The sequence below is a fragment of the Magnolia sinica genome, chromosome 9, assembly GCF_029962835.1.
Source record: "Magnolia sinica isolate HGM2019 chromosome 9, MsV1, whole genome shotgun sequence".
NCBI lineage: Eukaryota > Viridiplantae > Streptophyta > Magnoliopsida > Magnoliales > Magnoliaceae > Magnolia > Magnolia sinica.
In genome coordinates this window covers 76,418,107-76,437,489 of record NC_080581.1, presented here as the reverse complement: position 1 = coordinate 76,437,489, position 19,383 = coordinate 76,418,107, and positions in this window count along the sequence as shown.

Below are 19,383 nucleotides of genomic sequence, written 5' to 3'. Positions count from 1 at the left end.
AAAAACTAGACAGATCCACTCATCAGTTGTACCACATCATCGGACCCAATAGGCAATCGACGGTCTCACCCAACATACAGATGTGGCCGATCTAATGAGTAGATCAGCCAAATTTTAGGGATGGGTAGACTTTCACGATGGGGCGTTATCATTTGCATGGCACCGATCTCTACGTAGCTGTCATGCTAGTGGGAAAGAAAAAGTAGTCAGTGAGATCATCCAATGTGGTGGGTCCCACTTGATAGACGACTGGGATGTCAAAAACTGTTTTATTCTTTTGGCCCACTTGATAGTTTTAACGGCCAATGAGTTGTAAGTTCACGATTGCAGTGTCTTGATGTGTCTTGTTCTGCATGTAAGCCAATTCTGCACGGGTCCCAACCGTTGGATGGCCGATTCCCAAAAACACAGATTAAGCAATTATAACCGTTCAATCATAGGCCAATAGGTTAATGGTTAGACATAAAACATACCAACTGCCTGAAAGAGTAGTCATTGATAGGATAGATGGAGTCATTCAATCTCGAAAACTTTTGGAATGCATTCAATCCATAGCGAGGCCCATCATACTAACAAATTGGATCACCCAAAATAGGCCCCACTTGTACAAATTACAAAAATAGATGCATCAGGTCCCTTTTCACATTTTAATGCATCAAGACCTTTTTCAATTTGGTAGGTGATTCACGTGTGAGGTCTAGTCAAATATATAAAAATCTGGTACATTACATAACAGTAATGATGTAACCCTATGATCGGGAACCTTATAGAGAAAATCCTCTGTTATGGGCCTCTAATTGTTAACTAGAGGCTGATATATAAATATATAAATATATAAATAAATAAAATCATATAAAAAAGAGAAAGAGCGGGTTCAGCCCCGACTTAATCCATGGGACGTGAGGCCAGAGTTATGAGATTAATGAATTAATTTACCTAATGTTTGACATTCAACCCGTCTAATAAGTGGGCCCTATCCCAAGGATCACCTTGTGAAAAAATCAGCAACACCCACTAGTCTAATGGAGCATACTTGTATATTGCTATTTATCTATAGTTATACATTGTTTTATATGGTATGGTCTACCTAATGTGTAAATAAGGTTGATTTTTGCTATTAGCATTCTCATTTTGAGTTAACCTATTACAAGGGTTGGACTTCACGTTCACTTAATAGGATGAAAGGTCAACCGGTTAGACTAATACCTGCAGGGCCTTACTCATGTCTCGGTGGTAGAAGCACCAGAGTTCCAACGTAAAGTCATGGGTTCAAGTACCCACTCCGGTGAAAATCCACGACTGTGTAGGGGTGTAAGTGTGTAAAAAAAAGAAAAAGACTTAGGCCTAATATACAATCAAACTAGGTTCCAAGTGAGACACGTAATAAATGATTCATGGAAGCTTTCCATGAGGTTGATCTCATGGGAACTACCCATGAGGTTGAGCTGTGTAGGCCCCACCGTGATGTTTATTGAACATCTACCCCCATCCATCAGATGAACCATTACATGGTGGGCCATGGGTTTAAAAATCAAGTCAATCCATGACTTGGGTGGGCCGCACCACATATAATAGTTGAGAGGGGTTACCCGTCCACAATCATTTATTAGCCCCACCGAGACGTGGTTCACAAATCCAGCCCATCCATTGTGTGTGCCGCAATTGGATGAGGGGTCGAACCAAGTTTGAACTGCATCCAAAACTCAAGTGGGCCCCACCAAGTGCTTTTATATATTTTAAGCATGTTTTCACATGGTTTTAGATGGTATGGCCCCACTAAGGATGGTGATTTTCTGGCCCGGGGTATCTTAGATCTACGAGATGCCGACTGAATGCTAAGGCTTTTATAAAAAAATTTAAATATATTTGAAGTTTGTGAGAAATTCATGTTAGATATGTATTGCGGAATTGACGCATCGTCTATGCATCAATAAATGAGATTCAACACAATAATTTTAATGCGTACCTAATTGGGAAGGTATCTCGATGCCTCGATATCGCCGATGGAAATCTTAATATTCCGCACCTCACACCCTTAGGAGAACCTTTAATGAGAGTAGGGTTTTCTCTCTTGTGTTAGTGAGAAGACCAAGACATTTATTTATAGAAAATGGGGCTAGAAGCTTATCCATCACACTTTTTTCCTCTAAGGTCTCTACACCGTAGGTTTCCATATCTAGCTTAATAACTATATATAAGGACTATAGTTTAAGCATCCTGCTCCAAACCTATTTACAATGATTACAACTATAGCGGGGCCCACCGAATCGCTCAATATGAACAATCCAACAGTCTAATCTAAACCGATGATCATGTGTGGCTTACCTACTAGAGTCTTACATTTCATCCATCCATTTTTTCTAGATTATGTTATGACATGGTAATAAAATGAGAAAGATCCAAAACTCAAGTGGGTTGCATGACTTGAAACGTAAAGGATTGAACGTCCATCATTGAAATATTTATAATTAAGATCCAATAATATTTTATTTTTTCAATTCATGTAAGTGGGAATAAACTGACGAACACCATCCTAGACCTTGACGAACACCATCCACGGCGTATAAACACCATAGTAGACCTTGGGAGGTTTCAATGGTAAGCATTTTACTCCCCACTCTTTCCTTATGGTGTGCTTACTGGCGTTTAGCATCTTGCAAAATAAATGTACTGAGTGGAATTTTCACAAACACCACAACCGGTCAACATAGCTCCCACTGCAGGAATGGTAAGAAATGCTTTAGCGGGCAAACCATGTCTGCGCTGGACTCACACGAAACAGATTGGCTAGTGACCCTGGCCAGTGCTCAATGAGCCCACAATGATTTATATGATTCATCTATACCGTCCTTTCATTTTTTTCAAAACATTATAATATATATAAATCTCAACTGTATGTCCTTTCATTTTTTTCAAAACATTATAATATATATAAATCTCAACTGTACCATACAGTGTTGATTGAACACCTACCATTAAAAACTTATTGGGGGCACAAAAGTTTTAAATCAAGCTGATATTTATTTTTCCCCTTCATACAGGTCTAGGTCTATATGACCTGATCAACAGGTTGGATGTCAGGTAAACATTACAATGGACGTTAGTAAAGTTTTAGTACTGGACATTTAATCACTAATGATTTCTCATGGCTTGGTCCACCTGGGATTTAGATCTACCTTATTTTGGGATCAAATCCTAAAATGATATGTAAAAATGGATGGACCGCGTGGATAAAACATATAAATTATGGTGGGGCTCACAGATCACTGACTACTAGCCACCTGGCTAGTGGCAGCGTAACTAGCCAAATCGCGTCCGTACTAACCATGCCTGGTCACACATAACGTGTACCTACGATCAAGCCACATCCGCTTGGGGAAATGTAAATAAGATCCACACCGTCCATCAGGTGAGCCACCGTATTTTCTCCGTGTACAAATACCAGTCTAATCCAAGACCTAGGTGCTACACCATAACCAACGGTGTAACATCATGACTAAAACCTTAAAATTCATGTTGTGTGGCCCACATGAGTCTTAGAATGTAATAAATTTGAGAAAATCCACTAATCTGGTGTTTCATGTCAGATTAGTGGATTGGATGTCATGTACACACGACAGTAGACACCACATACAATTTGGCTAATTTAACTGTGGGACTTACCATCTCAAATGTTCCCATGGTGTAGCCCACCTGAGTTTTGAATTGTCCTGATTTTTGGGCCCCAGTCAAAACACAGTGTGGCACACCTAATGGATGGGGTGGATCTCATCCACATGAAGTCCTTGATCCACATTAGCAAATGGTCGCACCCCCCACATGACTTGCTTCGTCGCCTAAGGTGTTTTCAAAATAAAAATTAATGGCGTTGTGCCAGAGAAATGATCAATGGCTAGAAATCCAACACACATGTGGTTCTCATTGTCAACGGACGGTGATTTTCTGGTCTGGGTATCCTGGATCTACTCAGTTGCGCTCACTTGATGTACGAGCTTTCACTTAGGCCGTACATCACGTGCCACTTGAATCTGTGTACCGGTTCTATATTTGCCCCAATGATATTATGATGTGGCCAGCCTTAAAATGGACATCTGATGTTGAAATTGGAACTGTTACTAGTTACCTCATTTATCAACCATCAGATGTCATCCACCATCAGCTTAGTCCATCTACAGTGAGACCCACCCATTGGACGCTTTGGATTGGAGGTACGTGTCATGCGTACAGCGGTGGAAGCCCCATCGATACACCAGCTTAGTAGTTCTTCGTAAGATTAAAAGTATACACTAAAAAGGGGTATATTCTCCTTATCTTATGCTTGTGGGGCCTTCTTGATGGTAGGCCTGATCTTTGGGCAAGTAAATTCTCAGGCCCACCCGATGAATGGTCTCAATCTCCATGCATTGGCCACATAGTCACCACTGTAACAAAAAGGTCCGGGACCGTTAGGTTCATCGCTGCTATCAGATAGATTGCTATGGACACTGCCAGTGGTGAACGGTGCTCTGTTAGCCCCGCAACAGTGTATTTGTTTTATCCACGCCGTCCATCCATTTTGAATCTTTAATTTAGGGGACGAGCCCAAAAATGAGGTAAATCCAAATATCATGTGTGCCACACCACAAGAAAACAGTGTTAATTGAATAACCACAATTAAAAGCTTCCTAAGGACCACTGTAATATATATATTTTTTCCATCTAACCTGTTGATTAGGTCGAAAAGACCTGGATGAACGGAAAAGACAAATATCAGCTTGATCCAAAACTTTTGTGGGCCCCGAATTTTTTTAATGGTAGGCGTTTAATCACCACTATTTCCTGTGATGTGGTCCACCTGAGATTTGGACCTGCCTCATTTTTGGGCTCATACCCTGAAATAATATGGAAAAATGGATGGACAGCATGGATAACGCACATACATGATGGTGGGGCCCACATAACACCGTCCAATGTCAACTCGCTACTACAGTGTCAGTACGCAATCTGCGACCGTTGTGATCCTTCATGTCGCCTCTCATCCAAGAAGTGGCCCATTGATTCGACGGCCATGTGCACTGATTAGATAAAGTCAGCTAACCATAATTCCATTTTTTATGTATTTTAGTTAAAATTACTCATTTAATTGACTGGACTCTTATATTAGTTCTACATTTTCAATTGGTTGTGAGTTGTGACATAACATATTTATATGCGAATCTAGACCATCCAAGTCACTACCACAACTGTGATGCAGCATTACTGAGAACTTACAGAGAGAAGGTAATTTTACCAACTTATTTTCTCAAATTTGGACTACTCACCATTTTACATCTAACCATCCATTTGATATTCATTAATTAGATGGCTAAGATTGCTTGATCAGGGTAATTTTAGAGATATTCTCCATTAACAATGGGATCCACAATTTTAATGGCCCAAAAATCACTATATCAGTGCCATGGCCACATTGAGAAGGATGGATCACCACCATCATAGTGCAAAACTAACATAAGAGTCCTCAACACCTTTGTATATGTAAGAGAAAATCTTAAGACTCTGGCGGAGTATGAGCAATGATACACAGGCACTTGGAAAGTAATGAAAATCCATCCAAAAACTTTGTAACTCTAGACATAATGATTAAATCGGCATTGCTACCCAACTTCTTGGTGGGGCTACCGTTTTGGACTGGTTGGATTCGATCGGCATTATCTTACAAACCGAATGGCAGGATTTTGGATCCTTACTCTTGTTCCGGTAGTAGACACTCAGGAGTTTCAACACCCTGTCAAGGCTTCGAGTATCCATACGATTTTTATTTATTTATCATTTGTTTTTACGTTGCCCATTGTAAGTCTAAAGAAGACGGACGCTAGTTGCCACCGCCTTTGGCACACCCGAAGTTGCCATGGTCGGAAGCTAATGGAGCCCATTGAGATGTTAGTGAGAAATCCACCCCTCCATCAGTCTCTCCAGCTCATATTAGGATACGATCAAAAGAATTAATGAGACAGATCCAAAACATAAGTGAATCACACTATAGCAAAAAGTGGGGATGGAATGCCTACCATCGAAATCTTTGTAGGGTACACAAATTTAGGATCAGGCTAATGTTTTTGTTTTCAATTATCTAAGTTAGAATGACCCTGTGAACGGTTTGGATGGCGTATAAACATTATGGTTGACCCTAGATCGGTCTCAGCATTAAGCATTTCCATCCCTACCGTTTCCTGTAGCGTGGCCTACTTGACTTTTGAATTTGTCTTACCTTTTGAACCGCGTCCTTTCATGAGTAGGTGGATTTCTCAATGACATCATGGTAACCTCTATGTTGCTTCGAACCACTGGAACTTCCTGTGAGCATGGGACATAGGCAAGTGGCCGTCCTAAGAAATATCTCAAATCGTTACCAAAAACGTCAAATAAGCAAGGGTTTTGAACGAGGAGGAAGCGGATTGCATCTTGGCCCCAGCTCGGACAGACTAGGTCTGGGTAGGAGATATGTGGGGTCCACCATGATATATGGAGCCTGGATAGACTAGGTTCGGCCAGGAGATCTGTGGGCCCACCGTGATATAGATCTTATCCACATTGTCCATATCTATTTTGCTATATCATTTTAGGATATAAACTCAAAACTGAGGCAGATCCAAGGTTAAGTGGGCTTGAAGACTGCAGAGTATTTGCAGGTACAGTTGAAAAGGAAAAGGATATGTTGCCCATAAATATCTTAAAAGATTTGAAACTAATATTACATGAGTTCAAGGAAATTATGCTAAATAAACTTACCAAGGAGTTACCTCCCATGCGAGATATGCAAAACTACATCGATATTGTCTTAAGGACAAATTTGCCTAATTGTCTACATTATCAATAAAAATACGAGAATATACAAGTACAAGTGAAAGAATTGATCCATAAAAGTCAAGTTAACGAGAGCATGCGTACCTATGATGTGCTGGCTCAAGATCCTAATACAAAGTACAAATAAAGACCTAATAAACACCAACACTAAAAGTTGTCTGAGTATCATAAGCCAAGTCTTTTGAGTAACTCTATAATGATTTTTATTTTTTTCTAGTGAAGAGAGTCTGACATAGGACATGAGACATACATTCTTAGTATGGTTGGACTAAAAGAAGGTAAACCGTAAACTAATCATAACTTTTGATCCAAGTATCGTTACAGAACGCACAATCTATCAATCTTTATTGTAATGGGCCATCCCAGGTCAACTGACCTACTATGTAGATCATATCAATCCGTCTCTCATGAAAACAAACGGTTCCCAAAATAAAAATAAAAAAAATTAGGAAAATTTTACTATTTTTAATAATTTCGATTATTATAGTATTTTATTTTTTTAAAGTTTTAGATTTTCATCTCCTTTTTTTTTTCTTTAGAAATTACTTGTAATCATGTTTAGATTCTTCCGGCAAAAGTTTATCTAAAAGTTTTAGTTTTAGAAATTAAGTTTTAAAAGAATTTTGTTAGAATGAGGACTTTTATTAATGTTAAAATTTTACTATTTTTTATAATTATAAATTTTAATTTATTTTTTCTTTACTAATGGTATAATTGAGAAAAATAGGCAATTAGACAATATACATTATTCAATAAAATATTTGAGGTTTTTTTTTTTTTTTTTTTTTTTCTCTTCGAGTGGATTCCAAAAATTAGATTCAAAGTTTTTATCAAATGAGGAATTGGATGATCTTTCGCTCACTGTCCCTTTGTGCTCTTCTGTATGTCATGATTGCCTGCTGATATAATTATACATGGACAGTATCTTTTATGGTTTATATGGCCTTATTAGCCGAATCTTTGAGCCTCACAGTGGCTGGAGCAGTACTTATAAATATCCTCTACCTGCATGACAATCCTAATCTCTCTCTTCGTGGCCCACCGATGGATTCCCAAAATCCCAATCTCTCTCTTCGTAGCCTACCAATGGATTCCCAACAAGAGAAATACAACAATCGTCTCCGTTCAAATGCAAAAGGTCATAGCATTGATCATTGAGATTTTTAATCTGATAAATTCAACATGCTAGTTAGATGGTTATCTTAAACAGATCAACGGTCTGGATTAGAAAACTATGAGCCTCATCTGTCAGAATTGAAAACGGTTGGACTTCCTATTAAGATAGGGGACCATGTATGATATTATTCCTGTTCCTTGCATAGGTAATCGAAGCGCGTATACAGACCAATGCCATGAACTAAATTGAGATTGGTTGGTATTTGGTGATCAGGTCCGTTCATCACGTGGGGCCCACCATAAAAATGTTAGGCGGGACCATTCTTCAGGTGGTACTGCATCAGAAGAATGGGACAGTACAAGAAACTTCCCAAATTGTGTACCACCTGATGAGTGGCTAGCCTGATTTTGGTCCAATGCATAATTACGGTGGGCCCGATCGGATGAAAGTCCAGAGCATGACAACTTCGCCACGTACGCATGGGTGGAGTAATCACCTCTTCATTTTCTCCTGAGCTACGGGTATGCAGAGTATCCTCACATCCCCTGTTTGTAGAAGGCACAACGGTTGGGTGATGCAGACCATGATCTGATTCAGCCCCTTACCAAAGTTGGTGGGCAACGGTCCACCTACGGTCGGCCCATCACATGAATAGTATGGTGTTATCAGCTTGAGTAAGTGTCCCCTGCATATTGTGTTATCAGCTTGAGCAAGTGTCCGCACTTCCATGATCAAACAGTCCACATTGAGCTTTGCCAAGCCCACACGCGTGTACAAGGCAGGTCATGAATAGTAGGGTGGCTAACATGCACAATAGCCAAACCGTCCATCAGGTAGGTATGACCTTGTAGATACTCTGACCCGTTTGACAGGGGGTCCATAGTGTTAGAAACAGTTGAACGGATAAGATTCTCAACGGCACATGAATAATGAATGGGACTGGTTTTTAGGTCCCAGACCTAAATGTTGGTGTGGCATCTAATGGGTGGATTGAATTTCTTATAATTATCACAGTGGGCTCTATAAGAATCAAAATTGCAACTCTCTCTATCCTAGCTGTTTTCCTTTAATAGGGCCACTTGAATATGATCAGCTTAATCTTTTAGTCTTAGCCCTAATATGAGATTAGGCATCTAATGAATGGAGCAAGTTTTGCATAGACATCAAGGTGGTATGTTAGATCCACTCCGACCATTAGATGTGTATTTATATATTAGGCCTAGATCCAAAATATTAGGCTGAACCTTCACTTAGGCGGACCACATCAAAGGAAACAATTGACATAGAGAAGTCCCCCTTGATTTTTAGATGGTGAGAATTATGTGAAATCCACTCTAACTATTAGATATCACACCAATTTATGCCCAGAGGCACTAAACTCAGGAGGTGAGAATATATTAAGGGAAATAGTTTAGAAGGTGAGTGTTGCTATATATTCTTATTCTAATCATGTAGTCCACTTGAATCTTAGAGAGGATTGATTTATGGACCCTCGTCTAAACCTCAAGCGACGGACTTGATGGTTTGAGGTGGAAATTTTTTTTCTCACAAGGACACACACTAGAATGGGTACTTGAACCCATGACCTTAGTGTTGAAACTCTTGTGAGTGTACCACTAAGCCATGAATAAGGACCCATCCAAGGTGGATTTAACATAAACATCACTGTGTCCTCAATTGAGCCACAACCCACCCCTTTGCTTGCCCTTCCCACCTGGATCCAAATCGAAAGGGAAGGTACTCCAATGGAGTAGCTTATGGAAAATCTTTTTGAAAAGAGTATTGGAATGCAAATTTCATATTAATCATGTAGGTTCTATTTGTAAAATTCCCTTATTATTTAAGAAAATGTACTAAAAACCTGTATACTTAATATGAAATTTATAAAAGACTACCTAGTTAATATAAAACTTATATTTTGTCATCTTGTTAGAAAAGGTTTTCAAAAAACTATCTCATTAATCAATATAATTATCATTCCACTATCATTAATGCTGCCTTGCCAGGAAATGGGTGGGTGGGCCCCACCGTAATGTTTATGTAAAATTCACCTCATCCACAAGATGTGTCACCCCATGTTAGGCTAACTACCCAAAAATTAGTTCCATTCACCCCATGTTAGGGCAAGAACCAAAAATTAGCTCCATCTGTGAATCAGGTGGACCAAATGATAGGAAACAATAAATAAGACAATGCTTATCCTCTACACTATTTCCATTATTGTGGTCCACGTGAATCATGCATAGGTATGATATTTTTTCCATATATCTAAATTTTTGTGTAGAATCTAATGGTTGGAGTGGATTTAAATAATTATCATGGTGAGCTGTATAAAAATCAATGGTCAACATCTCTAGGATAACTATTTCCTTTGGTGTCACCCAGGATCAATCCTATCTGTAAGTCTTTGGGCCTAATATTGGACTAAATATCTAATGGTTGGAGTAGATCTTACATAAACATTGTGGTGGGCTTGTTAAAACCAATAGCAATGTCCCATACAATTCTTCCTCTTAAAGAGTCGATCTGTACTACTGGAGAGTGATGCAGGGACGTGATTTTTAGTGGGGCTCATGGTAATGTTTATGGGAGATTCACTCTGACCATTAGATGTGTAATCCCAGTTTAGGTGTAAAGCTAAAATATAAAATTGGGTTGTAATTCAGGTGGGCCATGCCAAAGAAACCAGTTGGCAGATGGACATTCACCCTTGATTTTTTTAGGGACTGCTATGGTGACTATACAAAATCTACTTCATCCATTGGATAACACATAAAAATTCAGGACCATGGCATAACAATCAGCCCATCTGTAATTCAGGTGGGCCATACCAACCCTTGATTTTACGATGAGTACACTTATCCCTTTTCAAATTTAGTAAAGCAGCGGTTACATTGTTTTAGAGAAATGGTCCAGTACTCGGACAACACTTACAGTGCCCCGAGTTGGATTCGGATACTTGGAAAATCAACGCATTGATCTAAACTGCTCATTAACTGTACCTTTTGTAAGGTAGCTCATGAAATGTGTTAGGAACTAACAGACAGTTTAGATTGATTGATCTGGCTATCCAAGTGAATCCATGCAACTAGCTGCACTATGAGTTAAGAGGTGACAATGGGCTGGGTTTGGGCTAGGTGAGACTAAGGCCGGGCGCCCAACATTTAGACATAAGGCCTAGGCCTAGACTGAACCGAGCCTGGCCTAACACAGAATGTGAAAGCCTGAGTGGGAAAAAAAGAAGAAAGCCAACCCAGCCCATGACAAGCCTATTTTGAGACGGTTTGGAATGTAAGTTACTTACCATAAGTTACTTACGTGATTTCTTCTTCTTCATGAGATAAGTATGTATCATGTTTGGTAATTAAGAATGTACTTATTAGTCAAAAAGTAGTAATATAAGTAATGTTTGATCTTCAGCAACATAAGTATTTATCCCTCAAGTATGTATGGTCCTCTTATACATTCACTGTCCATCATGTTGGGCCAACCGTTGATGTGGATTGTTCATTGTGTGGGTCCACCTGAGACGGAGTCTTTACCATTTTGGGTGGTTCCATGAGCTCGAAGGAAACAAACAGGAAATTAAAAAAGGAAGACCAATTTGGTCAAGTGACACATAGCGGCTAGGGGGTTTTAATGGGTGGGTTTAAATCCCCACGTTTTTTCTGTTGTGGGGTTTACTCATCAGACCCCAGAGTGTTTCAACCATAGAGATTCTATCCTTATTGTTTTTTAACTAGTGGGACCCACTTAATTAGCTTGGTGGCAAGCACCTTACCGTGGATCCCAGCTGTTGGCTCCATATCACTGGACCCCAGGGAGGCTACGGTGGTGGGCATAGCAAAACTGATGGATGTCATGGATATACAATATAGAGAGATGGGCCATCAGGGCATGTGCAATGATGGGTGTCATTGCTTCCTGTTGTTAATGGTGAGGTTAATTTGATGGGTGAAATGGATTTCTCAAAATTATAGTGGGTCCCACTGTCCCACATGGTTAGACCCACGCTCAAAAAGACCTCACCAAAGGGATGAAGAGTGATGATCTAACACATGACAGGGTGGTACTTCAGAGAGAGGTTTCAGTGGTAGGTGCTTGGTCACCACCGTAAGATGGTGGACCCATGTCTGAGATTTAAATCTGCCACAGTTTGGGCCTGAAAATGGGTGGATGATGTGAGCATCGCATACATCAGCAGGGTCCACAAACTGGTGGCCCACTAGTGATACATTAAGTTAGTGTTAGTGCTCACCTCAACTGCGTCTATATACCCAGCAACAGGTTGGGTTGCAAATATCAACAACCTTTGGTGTGACCAACAAAAACAAAGAAAATAATTTGCTTTTGGAAGAAAAAAAATAAAACGGACTGAAATAAATAAGGTATATTTTCTAAAAAGTTATAATTTAATAGTCAAACTAACTTGATTAAGAAAAGTAACTAAATGAATTACATAAGTAAAAAAAAAAAGTTATTTATTTGGTAGTATCCAAATGAGCCCTTAATGTCCTTTCCATCTAAATGATGGTTTAAAAATACATGTTTGCTTCTCCACATCATGAAAATAATGTTGGAATATTTGGTTGAATTAAATAGACTATTAAAATCGAGAACAAAAAAAAAAAAGAAAATAAATTTTTGAGAAAGAAGAACTTATTGAATTGAGTCGAGGCGTGACTGAGTCACTCGGCTTGAAATCGAATTTGCTCCCCTTGGGCAGCGTCCCAAGTGCAATAAGTTTCCAGAGCAATCGACCTCCAGGATACAACGACTATGACCCGGTCCCAGCGGTGCACTCACTGTACACGGGCTCGAACCACTTGCAGTTTAATCCGAAGGTGTTGAGTTGACTCAGCAATGAACTCAGTAAAAAATTCTTAAAATTGTTTCAGGGAGAGTTTTATAAGAGAGATAATAATTTCATATATTTGAAACTGGAATCGGTTGTCTTTATATAGACTCCGAAGTGGTGCATAAGCACCCTTTATAAAAGGTTAGGTCCGTTTCGTTTAAACCCAACAGAGGCGACCAACCGGAAGGGACGCATCTCTCTGGTTTAAAACGAAAAAGCGCAAGTGCAAGTACACTCCCACACATACAGTCCTGCGAGTACCTATACACACACCCATGCGAGTACACACACACCGTACCCGCACCCGCACCCGCGCCTCAGCCCAGCCCAGCCCGTCCCGTCGAGCACGCGCACACGCACACGGACATGAACTCGGCTCGGCTCGGGGCGCGCACGTGTGGTTAATGGTATAGATTAGAGCTATTGGCATAGCCCCCCACAGGACCAAATTCACATGCCCCCTGAAAGGGGCTCAAGCCCTAGGCAAAAAGACTATCTTATATACAAGATAGTTTACTATGTCAAATCCGATGTGGGATAAAACCCACAACTCAAAAGTACTACAACTTTTAAAAAATGGAGGGAAATTACCGAAAATTTGAAAATTCAAATTTTAATACTATTTTAAAACAAAATATAACAATCCCCCACATGTTTTAAAATAAAATCATTTCGGATTAAAGCGTAATAGTTGTGCAATGGTGCCGGTGTCACCATAGACTTGAACCGACATTAGAGTAAGCAAGACAGGTCTACAGGAATCAGGTGACACCATAGTCTTGAACCTGAATCCTTTTAATGTAGATCGCAAGTACATGCCACTCACACAACTCTTCCTCTGCAAGTGATTCTGCGGTTCGGTGCGTTTCTGCCATACACCATTACCTGGATTTCATGAGTGCTCTAGAGAATTCGCCTAGATTCTCATAGGAAGCGGCCTCCACCTCCACACCCATATAGGTGAATTCCATCAAGGTATGTAGCAACTGTATACACCACCAAATATATGGCTATGGATTCATTAAGAGTTCTAACAACTCATCCTTCTGCGTTGTTGCTCGCACTGTACACCATAGAAGGGGCTCATACAACTCAGTGCAATCGTCTACCTCGTGTCTTGTTGTTTACCCATTGAACCTATCTCATGGGATCTCCACTTGTATAGGTTGGGTTGCCGACACTGACAGCTCATATATTAGGCTCAGCCCCATTCCCTTCGATGTATCATTGACTAACCTTTTAGATAGTCCTTTGGTCAGACGATCTGCTAGATTCTTTTCTGACCTTACAAAGTCAATAGATATAACTCCATCACGCAACATATGTTTCACTATGTTATGTCTGAGTCTAATATGCCTGCTCTTTCTATTATATATTTTACTCTTTGCTTTCGTTATAGCTGCTTGACAGTCACAATGAATAGATATGGTCGATACAGGCTTTGGCCACAATGGTATATCAGCTAAGAGATTTCTAAGTCACTCGGCTTCTGTTCCAGCCTTTTCTAAGGCAATAAGCTCGGATTTCATAGTAGACCGAGCGATACATGTCTGCTTGGTAGACTTCCAAGAGACTGCTCCTTCACCTAAAGTGAAGACATATCCACTCGTGAATTTTATCTCATCTGAATCACTAATCCAGTTAGCATCACTGTATCCTTCTAATACAGCAGGAAAACCATTATAATGTAAACCATAGGCTATACTGCCTTTTAGGTATTTCAAAATCCTAGACAAGCATTCCAATGCTCTTTTCCAGGGTTATGTGTATATCTACTTAGCTTACCTACTACAAAAATAATGTATGATCTAGTGCAGTTTGTTAGATACATAAGGCTACCAATTATTCTGGAATACTCCAATTGAGACACACTATTTTCTGTATTCTTTATGAGAGTCACACTATAATCATAAGGAGTACTGACAGGTAAACAGTCAAAATGGTTAAACTTTCTCAATATCTTCTCAATGTAATGAGATTGAGATAATATAATAACACCATTTTTTTTGTTATTTCAATACCCAAGATTACACTAGCCTCTCCTAAGTCTTTCATGTCAAACTTAGATGACAAGAATTTCTTAGTTGTATTAACTAATTTAATATTAGTTCCAAAAATAAGCATGTCATCAACATAAAGGCATATAATAACATATTCATTTTCAGAAATTTTACTATATACACATCTATCTACATCATTTATATGATAACCATTTGATTTTAAAACACCATCAAATTTTTTATGCCATTGTTTAGGAGCTTGTTTTAAACCATATAATGATTTAATTAGTCTACATACTTTATTTTCTTTTCCTGATATCTTATAACCCTCAGGTTGTTCCATATATATTTCTTCTTCTAAGTCTCCATTTAGGAAAGTTGTCTTAACGTCCATCTGGTGTACCACCAGTTTATATATGGAGGCTATCGCTATTAAGACCCTGATAGTTGTAATTCTAATTATAGGAGAGTATGTATCAAAGTAATCTATTCCTTCTTTTTGTTTAAAGCCTTTCGCTACCAACCTAGCCTTAAACTTATCAATAATCCTATCTGGTTTTAGTTTCTATCTAAACACCCATTTACAACCTATTGGTTATTTCCAGGTGGTAGGTCTACAATTTTTCAAGTGTTATTAGATATAATAGATTCTAACTCATCATTTATTGCTTCCTTCCAAAAGGTTGCATCTGGAGAATTAATTGCTTCTATATAGGTTGTAGGATCATCTTCTACTAAGAAAGTGAAAAAACCATCTCCTAGGTTAGATTCTCTTCTAACCCTAGTACTTTTTCTTGATTGTATCTCTTTTACTACTTTCTCATATGCATTTTTACTAGTAAATGCAATATCTGATTCATTGATTTCCTCTATTCCTATAGATTTAGATTTCATAGGGAATACGTTCTCAAAGAACTCTGCATCCCTAGCTTCTATAATTATATTAGGATCTAGAATATTATTCTTAGTTTTTAAAACTAAAAACCTATAGGCCGCACTATTTTGTGCGAACCTATAAATACACAGTCGGTCGTTTTAGGACCTAACTTTCTTGTCTTAGTTTCAGGTAATCCTACTTTAGCAAGATACCCCCACACTTTAATATATTTGTAACTAGGAACATTATTCTTCCAAAGTTCATATAGTGTTTGTTCAGAAGATTTAGAAGGAATCCTATTTAGAATATAACAAGCAGATAGAATTGCTTCTCCCCACATATTTGAGGGTAAACCTGAACTATTTAACATAGCATTCATCATCTCTTTTAGAGTTCTATTCTTACGTTCTGCTATTCCATTCTGTTCTGGTGTATAAGGAGCCGTAGTTTCGTGAACTATTCCATTCTTTTCACATAATTATCTAAATTGAGAAGATTCATATTCACCTCCTCTATCTGTTGTAAGTCTTTTAATTTTTATATTTAACTGATTTTCAACTTCAATTTTGTATTTAGAAAAAACATCTAAAGCTTCATCTTTGTTCCTTAACAGATAGACTCTAGTGAACCTAGAGTAATCATCTACAAAAGTTATATAATATCTTTTTCCTCTTCTAGACATGTGATTTCTAAAATTACCTAAGTCACTGTGTATTAACTCTAATAGAACAGATGATCTTTCTATTTGTATAAAGGGTTTTCTAATGAATTTTGATTCGACACATGTTTCACATTTGTCAAATTCTTCATTAGATATATTAGGTAATAAACTTAATCTTTTCATTTTCTTCAAAGATGCTATATTCACATGACCTAATCTACTATGCCATAGATAAAAAGGTTCAACGATATAAACAGAACTGAATGTCTTCTTATTATTATCATTGGATACATTTATAATGAATAAACCATCGCTACAGTATCCCTTAGCAACAAAGGTTCCATTCTTAGTCATTACAAGCTTATCTGAATCAAATACTAACTTAACACCAGCCTTATTGAGGAGTGAACCAGAGACCAAGTTTCTTCTAATGTCGGGCACATGTAGGACACCATTCAACATCAGAGTCTTTCTAGAAGTGAGTTTCAGAAGTACTTTCCCTTTCCCTACAACTGGAGACGTTTTAGCATTACTAATGAAAACCTGTTCATCATCTCCTGATACTTGGTAGGAAGTAAACATACTATGATCCTTGCACACGTGCCTAGTTGCACCAGTGTCTAGCACCCACTCCAAGTTGTTTACAAGGAAGACTTGTGACACCATAGCTACTATCATGTCAGACTCATTGCCTGTTTTTGTAAGATTAGCTTGCGGCTTATCTTTGTTTTTCTTAAGCCTATAGGTTTTGATATGATGCCCAGGTTTTCCACAGTTGTAGCAGTTTCCTTTTTTCTTGAATTGACTGTTTGCATTCTTCTTTTTGAGCCTGCATTCATTTGCATAATGTCTAGGTTTGTCACAGTTATGACAGTTGCCCTTTTTCTTATTATTTGCCCGACTTGATTCCACAAGATTCGCCTTTGAATCTATCTCATTTTTATTTTCTTTTTGGTTCCTGATTCTATTGGCATCCTCTATTCGTATGTATACGATAGTGGTTTCTAAAAAAACACCGTTCTTTTTATGTTTCATTCTATTTTTATATTCTTTTCAGGAGAGCGGTAACTTTTCTATTAGTGCTCCTGAAAGAAACACTTCATCCAACTTAATTCCTTCTGTCGATAGATCGTGAACTAGACTTTAAAAATCGTGAATCTGATTTGTGACAGGTATATCGTCTGTCATTTCATAATGAATGAAATTAGCAATTGCATGTTTCTTAGCGCCTGCATCTTCTAATATGTATTTCTTTTCCAAAGTATTCCATATGTCTTTAGCAGACACGTAAGAAGCATACATGTCATATAGTTCGTTGGATAAAGAGTTTAGAATATAATTTTTACAATTATTTTCATCTGTTATTTCAGTTTGATTTGCTGGATCTATAGTAAATGATTCAGATAAAATGTATGAAACTTTCAGGGTGGTCAGAGCGAACATCAGTTTCTGTTTCCACCGTTTAAATGATTGTCCAGCGAACGGTTCAATTTTGGCTAACTCAGCAGAAGCATTTACTGTTACTGTAGCCATAGTCTATGTAATTCAACAATTCGATTTCAAGATTGTTGGAATATTTGGTTGAATTAAATAGACTATTAAAATCGAGAACAAAAAAAAAAAATAATAATAAATTTTTGAGAAAGAAGAACTTATTGAATTGAGTCGAGGCGTGACTGAGTCACTCGGCTTGAAATCGAATTTGCTCCTCTTGGACAGCGTCCCAAGTGCAACAGGTTTCCAGAGCAATCGACCTCCAGGATACAACGACTATGACCCGGTCCCAGTGCTCACAGTACACGGGCTCGAACCACTTGCGGTTTAATCCGAAAGTGCTGAGACTCAACAATCAAAATTTGTAAACCAGAATAGCTGAGAGAGTTTTATAAGAGAGATAATAATTTCGTATATTTGAAACTGGAATCGGTTGTCTTTATATAGACTCCGAAGTGGTGCATAAGCACCCTTTATAAAAGGTTAGGTCCGTTGGGTTTAAACCCAACAGGGGCGACCAACCGGAAGGGACGCATCTCTCTGGTTTAAAACGAAAAAGCGCAAGTGCGAGTACACTCCCGCACATACAGTACTGCGAGTACCCATACACACACCCACGCGAGTACACACACACCGCACCCGCGCCCCAGCCCAGCCCGTCCCGTCCCGTCCCGTCCCGTCGCGCACGCGTACACGGACACGGACTCGGCTCGGCTCGGCGCGCGCGCGCGTGTGGTCAATGACATAGATTAGAGCTATTGGCATAGCCCCCCCACAGGCCCAAATTCACATGCCCCCTGAAAGGGGCTTAAGCCCTAAGCAAAAAAGACTATCTTATATACAAGATAGTTTACTATGTCAAATCCGATGTGGGATAAAACCCACAACTCAAAAGTATTACAACTTTTAAAAAATGGAGAAAAATTACCGAAAATTTGAAAATTCAAATTTTAAAACAAAATATAACAAATAATATATGAACTAGAGCCTAAGAACAACAATAAAATGAAGCACTTCATGGCTGTCGGATTTTGTTTTTATCATGCTCAATATTTTAGGACCTAAACGGAAGTTCATCCAAACATCAATTCAAACAGTTGAACCCTTGTCAGAAAACTTTCCTATCTTAGAATAATTAAATAGAGGCGTTTGGCGATAATTTACTCCCAATGTTTGTTCTTTGGGTGTCATGGTTTTGACCATTGATAAGTCTAATTTTCATTTCCATGAGCAAACAGATGATCTTCTGATCGAATTAGGTTTCCAGTGATCTAGCCTATTTTGGTGGACATTTCGATCCAAGCTAATTTAGCCATTCTATCTGGTCCAATATTAATGATGAGTGGTCCAAACGGGTGGGCCTATAGGATTTGAGGGTTTACAGACCTTCATGCAAAGCTGAAAATGAATAATCTACATTCAAAGGTCCACCTAACTACTAATGGACAAATAGGATATGATCACTCCTCTCTAATTGTATAGTTAAGATAGTGCTTGGATTACCGTGAAAGGCTTTGATTGTTCAAAAGTGGG